At 35.3% G+C, this 17883-nt stretch overlaps 1 long non-coding RNA gene across 2 annotated transcripts; it reads left to right on the forward strand.

Moving 5' to 3' along the window:
- Positions 1 to 1214: 1214 nt before the first annotated feature.
- On the forward strand, positions 1215 to 15272 carry LOC106504971 (uncharacterized). Of its 2 annotated transcripts, XR_014815907.1 has the most exons (3): positions 1215 to 1259; positions 6675 to 6795; positions 7360 to 15272. It is a non-coding gene; the product is annotated as an uncharacterized LOC106504971 (long non-coding RNA). The 2 variants fall into 2 exon arrangements; XR_001298980.3 differs by lacking the exon at positions 6675 to 6795 and having other exon boundaries at positions 7360 to 10419.
- Positions 15273 to 17883: the final 2611 nt, after the last annotated feature.

Raw genomic sequence — 17883 nt, forward strand, 5'->3', positions numbered from 1 at the left:
GGTTGCTGAGAAGTGTCCCACCGACAAGAAAGGCCCATTCTCCAGTGCCGCGAGGAGCCTGTTGGGGCGAAGGAACGCATGAGGCGGTGACAGCTGCAAATGTACAGACCCCGGGCATCCTCACCTGTGGTACTAGGAGGGTCTCTTCCTCTGCTTTCCTCAAAGGGCCAACCCCTCTGCCTTCCTGGTCCCACTCCATTTCTTGGTCACTTGTCCCCCAAGAAGAACTTTTCCTGGGTCAGGAATATGCCCAAGCGATTTCGTCCCGGTCACATGAGATGTGCATGTTTTACGCACATTTCCAGTCTTTCCCCTCAGGAACTAGCCCACTTCCCCTTGTTTCCCTCCAGAAATCCATCCTCTCTTCCCCTCAAAAATACATCAGCTAATCACACCCATCACCTCCTCCCCCCGCCCCCCGCCATGGTTCCATTTACTGAAAAATATTACACTTCGGTACCTCTTAAAGTTCATTAAACCTGGTACCTTGGGTCTCCCTGGTTACAATCTTGCATCATAGAAAATTAGTAGAAAACTTGCCACCAGTGAGTTAATGCGAGCAGCTGCTGGGCTTTGATACTGCCACATGCTTGAGGGGCGACGCTGTCTGCTGGGGGCCAAATCGTTTACACAAGGCAAGTGTGCCGGCCTCGCATAATGAGCTGCAGGAGCAGAGTCCTGCCTAGGACGTGTAGCATCCGGAGAATATCTGCGCTCACCTATCTCGCCTGAGATCCCAAATATACCACCAGCAGCGTTGCCCTGTTATTTTCATTGTCTCAGGTGTCTAGAGGATGGCGGGGACCAAGTCTTTGATGTTGTTAATGGGATTAATGGGGACAGCAAACTGGGACAGCCATCTGGTTTGAATTAGGAAAGAGTATTGATTAATCTTTGAGAAGTGTCACCAAGGCAGAACCTTTTCCATAGCCTTGTCCCTCAGGCTTCAGCTTGACCATCTCCCTTTTCTTTTAAGTGGCCCTGTAGAATAGTGTCTTCGCAATAAACCTTTACATCCGTGTGAAAGTTCGAATTGTTTTCCAGTGCTCAGAGGTGGGATGGGGTGGGGGTGATCAGGAATTCTGAGATTTGTAAGCGCGGCTTTCTTTAACGGAAATTGAGCCCTATTTTGAGGGAAATTAGTTTTGCAGACTTCGTTTAAAAAAAAAAAAAAAAAAAAAAAGGCTAAAACTTTTGTTCACCAGCTGCTCAACTTTCCAGTCTGGGTCTGAGCTGGAACCTGCTGCAAGCGTTTGACGGTAAGGCTTTCTTTGCCGTTATGTTTTGGGAATCTAATATTGTTTTAGACTTGGAAAGGGGGTGTTCTTCACCTTGCACGTTTTTAAGGGTTTTAAGCACTTGCAGGATGGCGTCCAGGGCTTAGATCTTCAGAATGTTTCTTCCTGCCACTCCCCAATCCCTCAGCTCTTTCAGGATAAAAAGGAGAGGATATATTCTAATATTGTTGGAATATTTATTTTCGATTTTCATTGTGTTTATGGTTTCAATATGTGCTCCGATATTAAAAGCTGAAGTACAAAGAGCAACACTAAACTTCCTAAACTCGGGTAGCTCCTCTATGGATTCTGGGTGGAATCCAGATTAAAGGCTTTATCTAAAGAAAAATTTAAGCAAACACCTCCATAAATAGTCACCAGAAATAGTTATATAATATAATATTGATTACTAAAAGTATCATGGAAAATGTCAGACAAGACTAACTAAAGATTCACTTGATCTGCACACATCAATAAAAAAATCCATAAAGACCCTTTTGGTTTGCATTACAGTGGTTTAGAAAAAGCGACACAATTGAGAAGTGAATGGATTTTGATTTAACCAGTGTTTTGCAGGTAACCAGCAACTGACAAACACACAGAACTTTTCATCTCCAGGAGCTGCCACTTCCCCTTGAACCTGACCGGTGACTGTGCTGGCTTTTTTCTCACTCACTGTGTCAGATGTTAACAACATGCCCAGAAATTTCTCTACAACCTGCCTCAGTCAGTAGCTGAGTGTGGGGCTAGAAGTCTGGTGAAGAAAAGTCAGAAAAGGTTAGAAAGGAAAGGAGTCTCTCTTTGAAAGGTACAAAATTAAAAGAAAGCTAGCAGAAAAGGCCTTTTAAATGAAGTCAAAACATGTATCAGTAAACACAAAGCCCAGATTTCTAATATGAAGCATAATATAAGGGAAATCTATTTGGAAGGGAAAAAGTGTGATTCAAAGGGAAAAAAAAAAGGTCTTGATGCATTCTGGAATTAAATGTGACTGATGTGTTTTCTCTGAAGTTCTAAATATATATTAGTTATTGCACAAAGTTTTTTTCCAAATTTTCATTTCTTAAAATATTTGGACTATTATAAAATATTATTTTTTTCATTTTCTAGGTTATAGAGAATTTTTTAAACTTGCAATAACAGGAAAAATCCCTAGAATTTCCTATAATAGCAATATATGTGTTTACATCTATAAATCCCAATATTATAAGATGCCTTTTTAGCTCCAGTGGCTAGTCCTATCATGGAGGATGGTAAAAATAACAAAGTTTATTATAGAATTTCTATAGCATTTATTTTAAACTATATTTAAAATAGTATTTATCCTATATTTATAATATACTTGAATTTCTCTGAAAAATGATTAATATTTCATGCAAGATTTTCATATCAAGCAGCACATTTTAACAAGAGGTTGTATACATAAAAAATGTAAGCTGCTCATTTTTTGTAGGAAACATGATCAAATTTATTTTGATGTGCTAAGCTCTTTAAATTTGATAAATGTGTATATATTATTCCTTATGCTTAATGAAATGATACTCAATGGTAAAGGCAGAGGTATTTTTTAATTAAGCATATTTTATTTTAAGGAGAATAGAACTAAATTAAGCAATCTGAAAAATTTATTTAAATTCTAAGACTCATGATGATCCTTTTTAAGAGTTGCCATACTTCTGTATGTTTGTGATAAGAGATATGCTGGGAATAAAAATATTTTAAATTAAATATGATCTTTATGAACAGATATTATAAAACTTTATTTTGCGTTTTACTTGCTAGATAAAATTGCCTTGGTAGTCATGATATGTGAATCTAAGTATGGAAAATTACATTGAAACTGGAATTTATCTCTGAAAGTTTTGTTGAGAATATAAATATTATTTCTGCGACATGTCTCCAAGAAATAACAGTTATGTCTTTTAACTGGTTCTTCTGAAATAAAGAATTTGAAAATATATTAAAATACGCTAAATACCCAAAGGTAATATGTAATTTATAATACACTTTATTTTTAAAAACTTAACAGTTGCCTTTTTTCAGTAATTATGCACTAGAGGATTTAAGGAACAATTTTGTTATTGTACGTTATTTAGTGATTCTATATAATTTACTAATTTTTAAAATAAGTTACTATTTTTACATAATAATTGATGTTTTCACCAAAAATTTGTTATATTTCTACATATAACAAAAAAGATGAATACCTATTCACTACTTCTGAAAAGTATAATATTCAACATATTTTGTTTTTCCAGCTCTTCTTACATTTAGATGAATAATTTCTTTCAAAAACTGGTGGTTTTTTTCACATACCATGTAGTAGATAATGTGCTGAAAACAAGCATGATATATAGATTATGACTGATAATATTAAATTTATAATATTTTAAAATTCAATAAATATGCAAACTTCCATAATTCCAATTGCTTTCTATATACATTTTATGAAATTCTGATTATCTTTTTTGTGCGGGGAGAAGTGTTAAAATTAGGAAGACGACAACTACCTCTCAAATTTCAAAAACTTCCAACTGAACTTTTGTCTACCTGTTTTAAATCCAAAATTATTCAGCAAAGTTACCTAAAAATTATGCAAATGAAGAATAATTACATTCAATTCCTACATTTTCATTTGTTTTCAATTTGTATGTTAATTTTATCGACATAGAATGCATTTAAAATTTTTATAGTTGAAAATGGTCTCCATTACATGTCCAACTATAAGATGTACAGGCACACTAATACAAGACAGTTTCATAATGAAATGCTACATATTACATTAATTATTCTATACCATGAAACTCATAAGCCTTATATAACTATTGACAAATTAAGAGAAATAACCATTTATTCTCCCATGTCATAAAAAGCAATGCTATAGTTTTAAGTGGACTGAATTTAGAGCAGGTTCATAAATCTCAGAGAACAAATTCAATTGAAAGTGAAGACAGGAATTGTAGGTAAAACCTTAGTCTTCTATGTTGTTTTCCAACTTGAAGAGTTTAACATGACTAGTATAATTTTGGCACTCACTATGGAGGGTATTCCTCTGTGTTTTAATTTCTATGTTTCATCAGTCTGCAGCATGTTTTATTCTTAAACTGTCTCTTTCATTGTGAGGCCAAGTTTATGATTTGGATCACTAAAATCCTCCGTGTTTTAGTTGTGTTGATATAGCTCCCCAAAATATTTAATTCCACATACCAATTTTACAAAATTCAGACTCAGGAAAGAAAGACCAGCTGCCTTGATGTCAACTTTTTTTTTAATAGTAATAAAGGGACAATTTTTTGCTAACCAAACAAAGTGGAAAGTTAAGGCCAAATTTAAGATGTCTTATAACAAAATATTTTGAGTTTAATATTAGTACTTTGATTTAGCTCAGAGTTGTAAAAGATTTTATGATATGGAATATTTTTACACAAGATGATGGACATGGGAAAATGGATCAAAATAGGAATAAAAATGACTAAATGATAACTATCCACTTATGCCTCAGTTGACTAAGAAATTAGAAAGATGGTGGGAGGATGGATTAGGTCAAGGGAAAACTAGAAATAAAAAGTATTTAGCAGGGGAAGAGAGAGAAACAAGCTTAAATATATGGAAAATAATTCTATATTTGTAATTCACAAGCCACATACACTTAATAATATTGGTAAAAAGATCTCAGGTATATGTTTTAGTTTAACTGGAATTTAAAAAATAAGTAATCAGAAAGGTTTATGTTTAAACATATATTTGGCATTTATATTTTTGATACAAATAATAACAAAATACTGTTTGATAAACAGACTCAAATAATCACACATACATAATGTGAAAAGTAGGTAGAGATCTGGTCAGTGCCTGGAAATGCACAAACTACTGAATGTCTGAGGTTTTGAATAATCATTGCCTTCTCGGCTTACAAATCTGTAACCTAAAACTCACTGTAGTCAATTGTTTTTCTAAATTTTATTTATTTTTAATGGATGATCTTTGTTAAGTTGGAGTAATAACATATGAGAAGGGAATAAACTGGTTTTCAACAGCTTTCAGTGGCTGAGGCAGAGAAAAGTACTGGGCTAACTGCACCCTGGATACTTCAGAGTACCAGGGAATCCCGGTAGAATAAACCACTGACAAGAACTCTCAAGGAATATCAGCTCTGAGCCCAAAGGCTCAGGATAAGGCAACTCCTAACAATTATTTTTACCAACAAGGAGACCTGTGATCAAAGTATATCTTCCTTTGTACTGAGTGTATAAGTAGTAGTGGAAACCTCTTTAATACAGAGTTGCTACAAGATACCACTGACTCGGCAAATTCATTTTGCATGAACCTCACCTTCTAACCTCAGAAGTGCAGTTATTGCCTTGGTTCAATTCCCTATTTCTAAGGACTAATTCTTCAGTGCAAAAGGAACTAATAGGAAAAGAGTCATGGCTGAAAAAGCCCAAATAATCTTGAATACTTTGTGATAAAATACACTAAATCTTACTGATCTTCAAAGTGGGCTAAATGAATAGTGGTAAACTTGACCATTCTTTCCTCTAAGCTAGAGCACCTATAGCAATCTGAGCAGTATTCCTGCAAATAACTTAAGATGACTACATGTGCTGGTTACAGTAGGTTTCTATGAAGATATACTCAAAGTTAATTTGAATAAATTTGACCCATTATCAAATACAATAATACTTCCACTTCCTGCAAACAACTTTAATAATATTTTTCTCATATAGGAAAGAGTGAGAAATAAAAATAGCTCAATTATGACTTTCTAGGATAACTGTGATTTTTTTTTTAAAACAGTTACCATCTGTGGGCTAGTAGTTCCTATCAATTGCTTATAAGATGGTTAGAGCCCTCCGAGTTTTGTTCTTAGTCACCTCTTGTACCCTGCATTATGCAGTTAATGATGTGATTTGATCACAGTAAGAAGCTAAGTTCCTCTGAATTACTAAGATCAGATTTTCCAAAGTACACAGCCTACCATCATCTGATAGACCCTGCCAAGGGGGATGGCTCAGGCCCAGGTGGCATCACTTGGAATTGTTATTCCAGGTCCAAAGACAAGCACATTTATGAAATCCCACAAAAATCTCCACTGTTGCATGTGTTCTGACAAGGCTGAATGGGTCTTTAAAAAAGATATAAAGAAGCACGGAGAAGCTTGTAAATGTCACAAATTGCAGCTCTGAGGTTGATGAATTAGCCATTGGTGCTCCTCCTTCAGAAATAATTCTAATGACTGGCTGATCCAGTAAGTTGTGTAGTTGTGTTAGGCAGATATTACTTTTGTGCACTGGTGACCGAATATAACATAGTCATGGCTAAAACAAAAAACTGGGTTAGGTTCCTTGAACTCTACTAGCAATTCCAGTGATCAAAAATTGCTAAATCTCACTTCAGGTTAGCAAGTCCCATGTAGTCTCTCTCTGAACCCCATCGTTGTCAATACAGTTTCTCAAGTCAGAAGTAGGAACTCAATCTCGACAAGCCCCTCCAATTCCACTGTCTTGTAAGCAATCAGGTATAATATTTCCAACCATACCTCTTTAATATTCATTAGCTCCATTCTTCTCTCCATCACCAATGCCATTACTTAATTGGGGGGGGGTTCCATTGTTCTCACATGGATTACATAGTACTCCTCAATGCAATTTACTTGCCCAGAGCATTGAGCCATTTCCAGAGGCAGGAGGAAAAATGGGTTTGCCTAACATAAGCTTAATAAATGTGTAATAAATTTAAGTATAGAGCTGCACTGTTAGATAAAGCCTTATGTGGTACTGAGCATTTGAAATGACTAGTCTAAATTAAGATATGCTTTAAGATTAAAATGCACATCAGATTTCAAACACTTCATATAAAATTAATAAACTTTTATACTGATTACATGTTAAATGATATTTGATGGATATACTAAGCTAAAGTACATTATTAAAATTAATTTTCTCTCATTTTCCTTTTTTAATATAGTTGCTAGAATATTTAAAATTACAAATGTTGCTTATGTAATATTTCTCTTGGATAGTGGTTATCTAGAGGACATATTTTAACTTTTTCTCTCTTTTATTCTCTCCCTCACAAATAGGTACTAACTTACATATAGATCTGTCAAGATGATGTAAGACCTGAAATCTCTCTGTAAGTTGATCCTCCTGACCCCATGATTAGGAGCTTCACAATGTGGTACCACACCTGTTAATCTCCAGAACAAGATCTCAAGGAAACACAGGAAATTCCTAGAGTGGCAAAACATCCTATTTGAAGACATTCAGTTATCCCTCTGTGCATTAGGAGTATCGTATTTAGTTAACTAGTGATATGTATGAAAGAGTTAGGTTAGCAACAGCTCTTGCCAAAAAAAAAAAAAAAATATTCAGGTGTATTATTCATGATGAACGAGATAATGCTGTCACAATCTTATTGACTTAGCAAAAATTTAGTTCTTATTCCTGCAAACTGATGTAAGAAAGTCAGCTCTCCAGACAGATACTGACCTTGTGAATTAGTCATCTCAACATGTTCCTCCAAAACAAAACTCCACAGCAGGGGAGGATAGAGGGTCACACACCTGCCCTTATGTACTATGATGCAGAGGTGATACATGTCATTTTTACTCTCAGCTTGTAGAGCCAGAACAAAGCCTGATATGCCCACAAGGGGTCTGGAAAATATTCTGGAGCACATGGCTATTTGGTGAACAGTAAATGTTTCTGCTACACCAGGCTTTAGCAGACTTCAAATTTGTTCCTAACAAGCCTAATTCACACCACTGTCTATACCTTGAGTCTTCCTGGAATCTTATGTTGATGTTTTTCTAGCACAGCATTTGGCACAGAGTAAGTACTCAATAAATACACTGAGCAGAGCACTTAGACCATTTTTCACTCTATCATTGGACTTTAGCACCAATGAATCTGCAATATCATATCAGGAAAGTGTAATTGCAACTCTAACTGCAAAGAAAATTTAACTGAAAAAATGATCAGCCTTGCTTCAGTTTTATTTTGTTTTGCTTTTTGTAGTTTTTGCTTCGTTTCTTTGTTCCAGAGCAGAGATTCATTCCTAACTGTCACTGCAGCTAGAACAATAGTATCCGCACACAATTAAGAGTGATTCAAGTTCTTGGGAAATGTTCTTCAAATATCTGTACTTGCATTGGTATACACATCTCTTAAGTGTAAACTAGATTCATTTCCTGTCAGATACTGTGTTTTATTTTCAATCAATACTGTCCATTCTGTAATGGTTCACTGAATAGACTTGAGGATGACATTTTAGGTTGTGCCTTGTATTTGTCAATTAATAGCACTTTGATTGTGTTAGATTAATAAACTTTTTCCATCTAGGTTTTCTTATTTCTAAATAAAAATGTTTATTTCTACACCTTCATGTTGACAAATGAGATTAAATAAATTAGCAAGTCAATCTGCATCTAGAAATGTATGTGTATGTTAAGTGATGGATATTATCATGATGATAATTTTCATGATCATCTATCCTAAGGATCTTACTCTAAAAAGAAGTCCCTGAAGAAATTTTGAAAGTATTTACTTAAACATTTCCATTCATTCCACTTTCCCCCCAATTAACAGTCTAGTATCTTGAAATATCTTGTCCTAGGACAAGATTTGTTAAATGAGTAAATGATACACTAACAATAAATGTAACTTTAATCTCAATATTTTGTAAATTATGCTTACATTTAGGTTGCACATGTTTCACTTGACTTTTCTACCTGCTTCAAAACATGATTAAAAAAAAAAAAAAAAAAACAACCTCTCAGCATATAAAACCTAGAAATTGGGGTCAATGACAAAAACTCTACATTATGGCCAAAAGGACTATTAAGTTTGAAGGAAGAAGCTACACAACATTACTTAACTATAGTACATTGGAATCAATTTGACATAGCATTTGGCACATTTTATTTTAGGCTTTACTAGATCTAGCTTTTGAATTAAAGGTAATGAATATTTCTTTAACAGCAGATGTTTAGTGGGATAATAATGATTGGACTAATCATACCTTCAATTGTCTTGAAATGTGCAACCCCTTCAACTCCAATTATACACTTTAACAGTGAAACAAAATACCCTAGAAATAAACATTGTAGAACTTCAGATTTAACACACACATATATAAAAAACATATATGTTATATATGAGTTTATATATATATGTTTTATATATAAAACTTATGCCTCAATTTATATATTGAGTATATATAAATTATGCTAAAAGTAAGCTAATTGTTACATAGGTAATTTTCAGAACTGTCTGACTAATCTGAAATATCTATATTAGAAAGACATGAACCTACATTTTACTATACTGATTAAAATTTGTTTTTTAGAATTGAATTTCTTCCTAGTTCCAGAAGGGTTCTGTGGTGATTTACAATAAAACTTGATATAACAAAATAATTTAACACAAAGAAATGAAAACCTCCTAGAGTAACAGTTTCAGAACCCTAGTTATCAGAAGTACCCTCCTGTTTTCAAAAGAAGTTTATTATAGAAACAACTATGTAAACAGTGAGAAGCAGAGCAGATATGATGGGTACAGATAAAGGGAATCTGGTAGCACATGCTTAGTGTTTTGCCTTCTCCTCACCCACCACAGGTTTATGGGTAGCATCTACAAAGAAACAAAGGTGCTACAGACACAACTCCAAAACTGCTAATCTCTCAAATTTATACAATCCACCCAGGAAAATGGCCCCTGAAATACCACACCTATTTTTTCCTGGTACACTGATTTATTTGATAGGATCACTCTCGGGGTAAATATTTGAGCCATGTTATTTTCTTTCACTGTCTAGTAATCAGTGCCTTTGAATTATTTAAAAATATGTATATCTATAAAGTTAGATTGTCAAACTTTATGGCTGTATAAATACTTTTAGTGAAGAAAATTTTAATATAATAACCCTATATTTATTGAGAATCAAAATTAGAGAAATAAAACTTTATGAAGAACATCTCTGTAAGATCTGAACAGCACAATGTTAGTTAACAGAATCCAAAAAGGATATAATCCCCAGAATTAACTGACAGAAAAACAGATTGCCAAACAGAAAAGGGGGCAAGTAACATAAGTCTTTAAATTATCAAGGAAAAAAATATATGTGATAAAAAATATAAAAATATTGCAAGCTATTTGTAATGAAAATGCAAGTTAAAGACAGCATTTGCCTCCAATGAAATTGAAAAAGTTAAAAAAATAGTTATCATGACAAGGATTTAGGAATAATGAAATCTAATAAACCACTGGTAAGGGTGTAACTAAAATGGATTATTAAGATTCTCTCGCTCTCTCTTGCTCTCTCTCTCTGCTCTCTCTCTCTCACGCACACACCTTTTTTTCTTGGGAAGAGAGCCAAAGAAAGAGAGACCGTCTTTTTTCTTTGGATGTTCAAAGAGGTCATGACCGCTAATTAACATTAAGAACCAGGAGAATTTTTTTGGCTCTAAATGTCTGATTATTGGTAGTGGAAATTCAACAGACATTTATATACGGGGTAGATTTCAAACACATTTCATTTACAAATTTACTCAATGCAAAATCCTGGAAAAGATCCAAGAATAAAATCTAGTCAATGCCCATTAAATGCTGTCAATTGCTTTTTTCATCTCCCCCAAATTAAACTGGTTTGATTTTGAAAGTGATATCAAAAGACTGGCAATCTATACTGGCCCGGAGTGGTCCTGTGTTGACCAGAGGATCCTAGGTGCCTGCCACTTTGGAGGTCATCTTTAGATCCTGCACTCTGGTTCCACGGTAGCACTGGTGGAAGGAGTAGGGGCACAGGGGCTGAATGATAAATGGAGCAGAGAATGAAGACTTAGGGCCAAGGGGTTCAAGTCTAAAGGTAGGACTCATCCAGAATAAGAAATTGAAACAGAATAAGGAAAAACCAGATACTCCAGTACTGAGTGGAACAAGATATCTAATGATGCTCATCCCTAATGTTGTTGAGGCTCTCTATGATCTCATCATCAGGATCTACACTTGGTATCATGAGACATTAGGGTCCAGGCTTTCAGACTTCTGACCAACAGAAAATATTCATTCAGGAGCCCAGCTTAGTATGCTGAGTATCGTATTATATCCCAAAGATGAAGAGATCTGGTTTGCTCAAATCCTTGGTCTGGAGAACGCTCAGAGACAAGGACACATTCTTCCTAGCTTTCAAAGCTCAATTCTTTACTTTTAAGTATTTTGTTGATTTGAATTTCTTAACTCACAAGAAAGTCATCTACCAGAGTCGTGTTCTTGGAGGACATAGTTATACAACAGGATACAATGCTGAGCAGACCCAAAAGCCATATTATCCTTCTGTCCATAGCATCATCTAAACCCTTGAGATGTAAAAGACAAGAAGTCATGAGAAGATTCTTTCTTTTTTTTTTTTTTTTTGTCTTTTTGCCATTTCTAGTGCCACTCCCATGGCACATGGAGGTTCCCTGGCTAAGGGTTGAAACAGAGCTGCAGCCACCGGCCTATGCCAGAGCCACAGCACCTCGGGATCTGAGCCGCATCTGTGACCTGCACCACAGCTCATGGCAATGCCGGATCCCTAACCCACTGAGCAAGGCCAGGGATCGAACACACAACCTCATGGTTCCTAGTCGGATTCATTAACCACTGAGCCACGATGGGAACTCTGAGAAGATTCTAGGAGGAGAAAAAAGCAAGTGCAAAAGCCATATGGAGAGAAAACACCCACTGGCTTGAGGAGCTAAAAGGTGGTATGGAGGCGAGCAAAGAGGAGGGAGGCAAGAAGAAATAATTGAAAGAGAAGGAGAGATCAGATCATGCAGGACTCTGAGGCCAAGGTAATGCTTTCAGGTATTATCCTAAATGCAATGTGAAACCCATAAAGGATCTCAAACCTGACTTCCTTCAGCTGCTAGGTAGGGAATGGATTTTTTTTTTCTCCTTGAAATTATTTATTAATTAATTCATTTTTTAGGGAATGGATTATAAGGCTGCAAGAGTAGATGTAAAAAGACCAGTTAGAGCCTTAGTAGTCCTGGTGAGAGAAGGCAGTACTTTGGTTTTAGGGAAATAAAGAAAAACAGATGCATTTGAGATACATGTTGGAAGCATCTTGAATTGGAAGGAGAAGAAAAAAGCAAGTTTGACTTTCTAGGTTTCTGGCCTGAGCAACTGGGTGGATGGTAATGTTATCAAATCAGCAGTAAAAGTTAGCTTATGAAATTTGGACAAATATATTCAAAAGAAATAATCAGATATATCAAAAATTCTTAGAAAAGTATAATCTTCCAAGACTAAACCAAAATGAAATAGAAAAGATGAATGGACCAATCACAAGAACGGAAATTGAAACTGTGATTAAAAAACTTCCAACAAACAAAAGTCCAGGACCAGATGGCTTCACAGGTGAATTCTATCAAACATTTAGAGAAGAGCTAACACCTATCCTTCTGAAACTATTCCAAAAAATTGCAGAGGAAGGGATACTCCCAAACTCATTCTATGAGGCTACCATCACCCTGATACCAAAACCAGACAAAGATAGCACAAAAAAACAAAAACTACAGGCCAATTTCACTGATGAACATCGATGCAAAAATCCTCAACAAAATACTAGCAAACTGCAGCCAACAATACATTAAAAGGATTGTACATCATGATCAAGTGGGATTTATCCCAGGGATGCAAGGGTTCTTCAATATCCACAAATCCATCGGTGTGATACACTGCATTAACAAACTGAAGAATAAAAACCATATGATCCTCTCAATAGATGCAGAAAAAGCCTTTGACAAAATCAAACACCCATTTCTGATAAAAACCCTTCAGAAAGTGGGCATAACAGGAACCTACCTCAACATGATAAAGGCCATATATGACAAACCTACAGCTAACATCAATCTCAAGTGTGAAAAGCTGAAAGAATTTCTGCTGAGATCAGGAACAAGACGAGGATGTTACTCTCGCCGCTACTCTTCAACACAGTTCTGGAAGTCCTAGCCACAGCAATCAGAGAAGTAAAAGACATAAAATCCAAATTGGAAAGGAAGAAGTAAAACTATCCCTATTTGCAGATGACATGATACCATACCTAGAGAATGCTAAAGACTCTACCAGAAAACTGTTAGAGCTCATCCGTGAATTTGGCCAAGTCGCAGTATACAAAATGAATACACAGAAATCGACTGCATTGCTATACACTAACAATGAAAGAGCAGAAAAAGAAATCGGGGAAGCAATCCCATTTACCATTGCATCCAAAAGAATACAATACCTAGGAGTAAACCTACCTAAAGAGACAAAAGACCTGTACTCTGAAAACTGTAAGACACTGATGAAAGAAATCAAAGATGACACAAATAGATGGAAAGATATACCATGCTCGTGCATTGGAAGAGTTAATATTATCAAAATGACTATACTACCTAAGGCAATCTACAGATTCAATGCAATCCCTATCAAATACCAAGGACATTTTTCACAGAACTGGAATAAAATATTTTAAAGTTTGTTTGGAAGCACAAAAGTCCCAGAATAGCCAAAGACATCCTGAAAAAGAAAAATGGAGCTGGAGGAATCAGGCTCCCAGACTTCAGACTATACTACAAAGCAACAATCATCAAAACTGCATGGTACTGGCACAAAGACAGACATATAGATCAGTGAAACAGGATAGAAAGCCCAGAATTAAACCCATGAACTTACAGCCAACTAATCCATGACAAAGGAAGCAAGACTACACAATGGAGAAAGGACAGCTCATTCAATAAGTGGTGCTGGGAAAACTGGACAGCCACATGGAAAAGAATGAAATGAGAACACTCCCTAACACCATACACAAAAATAAACTCCAAATGGATTAAAGACCTAGATATAAGACCAGACACTGTAAAGCTCTTAGAGGAAAACATAGCCCAAACACTCTCTGACATAAATGACAGAAACATCTTCTCAGATCCACCTCCCAGAGTATTGACAATAACAAGAAAAATAAACAAATGGGACCTACTCAAACTTCAAAGTTTCTGCACAGTAAAGGAAACCCTAAACAACACAAAAAGACAACCCACAGAATGGGAGAAAATCTTTGCAAGTGAATTGACTGACAAGGGATTAATCTCCAAAATTTATAAATACCTTCTGCAGCTCCATACCAAAAAAACAAACAACCCCATCCAAAAATGGGCAGAAGATCTAAACAGACAGTTCTCCAAAGAAGACATACAGATGGCCAAAAAACACATGAAAAGATGTTCAACATCACTCATTATTAGAGAAATGCAAATCAAAACCACAATGAGGTACCACCTTACACCAGCCAGAATGGCCATCATCCAAAAGTCTACAAACAATAAGTGCTGGAGAGGGTGTGGAGAAAAAGGAACCCTAGTACACTGTTGGTGGGATTGTAAATTGGTGCAACCACTGTGGAAAGCAGTATGGAGATTCCTCAGAAAACTAAAGATAGAACTACCATTTGATCTAGCAATCCCACTCCTGGGCATCTATCCAGAGAAAACCATGACTCAAAAAGACATATGTACTCCAATGTTCATTGCAGCACTATTTACAATAGCCAAGACATGGAAACAACCTAAATGTCCATTGACAGAGGAGTGGATCCAGAAGATGTGGTACATATACACAATGGGTATTACTCAGCTATTAAAAAGAACGAAATACCGGCATTTTTTGCAACATGGATGGACCTAGAAACTATCATGCTAAGTGAAGTCAGGCATACAATGAGATACCAACATCAAATGCTTTCACTGATTTGTGGAATATGAATAAAGGACAGACTGAACTTTGCAGAACAGATGCTGACTCACAGACAATGAAAAACTTATGGTCTCCGGAGGAGACAGTTTGGGGGGTGGGGAGATGTGCCTGGGCTGTGGGATGGAAATCCTGTGAAATCAGATTGTTATGATCATTATACAACTACAGATGTGATAAATTCATTTGAGTAATAAAAAAAAAGTTTGTGCACAATCAACTATCTGAAGTGATATTATATTGAAAATGTATATCAAATGATAAAACTGATTAAGTGTTTTATGGTAAAGCATGATAAATACAACACAACTAATAAAAACCATGTTCTAAGATAACAGAAAAAAGTAGCAGGATATAAGATTAACATGCAGAAATCAGTCGCATTTCTGTATACTAACAATGCAATATTAGAAAAGGAATACAAAATAAAAATATACAGAATACAAAAGCTACTGATGAAGTTAACGAATGACTTAAAACATCCTAAGTCTTTGTTATGAAATCTATTATGAAATCATTCTAAGAAAAAAAGCAGGCTAAAAACATATGTAAAAGATGATCAAAAAACAACATCATAGTCTTTTGTTTTGTATATATTATATATCGTTATGTATATTATATATACATATATATGATATCTATAGATGTACTCAAAATGAGAGCAGTTTTATTATCTCTGATTGAGATTAGTATATACTTTTATAATTTCCTCAGATGTGTTAAAGTTGTTTTTTACTTTTGTGTAATGAATGTATGTCACTTTTTATAATCAAGAAAATATTATTTCTATACAGTTAGAAGATGCCCTATGAAGTAGGAAGTCTCTAGGGTTTGAACAAAATTTTTACATGTTAATGAATTCCATCATGTATAGAAATAACCATCTTGTAATTATTGACTGTCTACTAGCTTGTGTCAAATACATTATCTTTGCTGTATCTTTTCCTTAGGAACTATTAGTTCCTCTTTCTAAACAGCACCCATCACTCTAAACTATATTATTGTGCTCTCTCCAATTTAAAACTACTAATTTGAACCAACTCAAATGTGAAGGAGTCAATTATCTGCCTTTATGGGGAAGCATATGGACAGCATTACCAAAGACTGGAAGTTTACACTGGCTGCATGGCAGTGTCTACAGCATAAACCAAGGTGTTGTCTTGGACAAATATAGTCCTTAATGGTTTGAGTTACAGTAAATTTGAAACTGATTGTTCTCCCCTGAGTGAAAAGAGAGACTGAGTAAGGGAATTCTTTTTTTTTTTTTTTTTTCTTTTTTTGGCAATGGCAAGGTTTAATCTTTAGTGGGGTCAGAACAGTAAGGTATGACAAGGAAAAGTTCAGAGTATCACATGACACCTTTCTATTGTCTAAAAAGCATGAGCTCCTACCGTGTTAAAGCAGAAGTTCACAGACTTCCAGCGTCTTGAGATTTTCGCACACATACTGCAGAGCTCAAACTATTACCCTTTCTCCCTGATATCATTTTGGGAAATGTATTATTTAAATGCAAAAATAGCACATTCAAATTTCTAACACATATCCAAAGAAGTTTTCTGTCTTTACTCAATAGTGAATGTAATGTACAAGAAAGCACAGTTTAATATCCATAAAGGAATTAAGAAATCTCCTCTCTCTCCCCCTCTCCCATACCCCCTATGTCTAGAATATGACTTGGATAATGTTATTGATATCTTTAATATTAAAAGAAAAAAAGGAGTTCTCGTCATGGCGCAGCAGAAACAAATCCAACTAGGAAACATAAGGTTGTGGGTTTGATCCCTGGCCTCCATCAGTGGGTTAAGGATCTGGCATTGCCCTGAGCTGTGGCTGTGGGTCACAGACACAGCTGGGATCTGGAATTGCTGTGACTCTGGTGACAGCTGGCAGCAACAGCTCCGATTAGATCCCTAGCCTGGGAACCTCCATATGCTGCAGACACAGCCCTAAAAAGACAAAAGACAAAAAAAATAAAATAAAAAATAAAAAAATAACCCTGGCATCATTAGAGTTTAAACCGGGGTGAATATTTCATTAAAATGTAAAATTAACAACAGATTTTAGAGCTGGAAGAGAGTTTAGAGCTCTCAATCCTCTTTATTTACAGAATACAAAAGCTACTGATGAAGTAAGGAATGACTCAAAACATCCTAAGTCTTTGTTAATGGGCTGTGACATAATTTAAATGTAAGATCCATTCATGATAAAAACTCTTCCAAAAGTGGGTATAGAGGGAACATTCCTTAACTTAATCAAAGCCATTTATGACAAACCCACAGCAAATATAATACTCAATGGAGAAAAGCTGAAAGCCTTCCCACTAAAATCTGGAACAAGACAAGGATGCCCACTCTCACCACTGTTATTCAACATAATACTGAAAGTCCTAGCCACAGCAATCAGACAAACAAAAGAAATAAAAGGCACCCAAATAAGAAAAGAAGAGATAAAACTGTCACTGTATGAAGATGACATGATACCACATATAGAAAACCCTAAGGGCTCAACCCAAAAACTACTTGAACTGATCAACAAATTCAGCAAAATAGCAGGATATAAGATTGACATGCAGAAATCAGTCACATTTCTGTATTCTAACAAGGAAATATTAGAAAAGGAATACAAAAATACAATACCTTTTAAAATTGCACCCCAAAAAAATCAAATACCTGGGAATACCAAGGTGAAAGACTTACATGCTGAGAACTATAAAACATTCATCAAGGAAATTAAAGAAGATATAAAGAAATGGAAGGATAGTCATTGCTCCTGGGTTGGAAAAATTAATATTGTAAAAATGGCCATACTTCCCAAAGCAATCTTCAGATACA

Source organism: Sus scrofa, chromosome 9 (assembly GCF_054392235.1).
Source record: "Sus scrofa isolate SSC_HxYL_T2T_F1_AM1 chromosome 9, Sscrofa_HxYL_maternal_Yorkshire_Landrace_v2.0, whole genome shotgun sequence".
In the NCBI taxonomy this organism is placed as follows: domain Eukaryota; kingdom Metazoa; phylum Chordata; class Mammalia; order Artiodactyla; family Suidae; genus Sus; species Sus scrofa.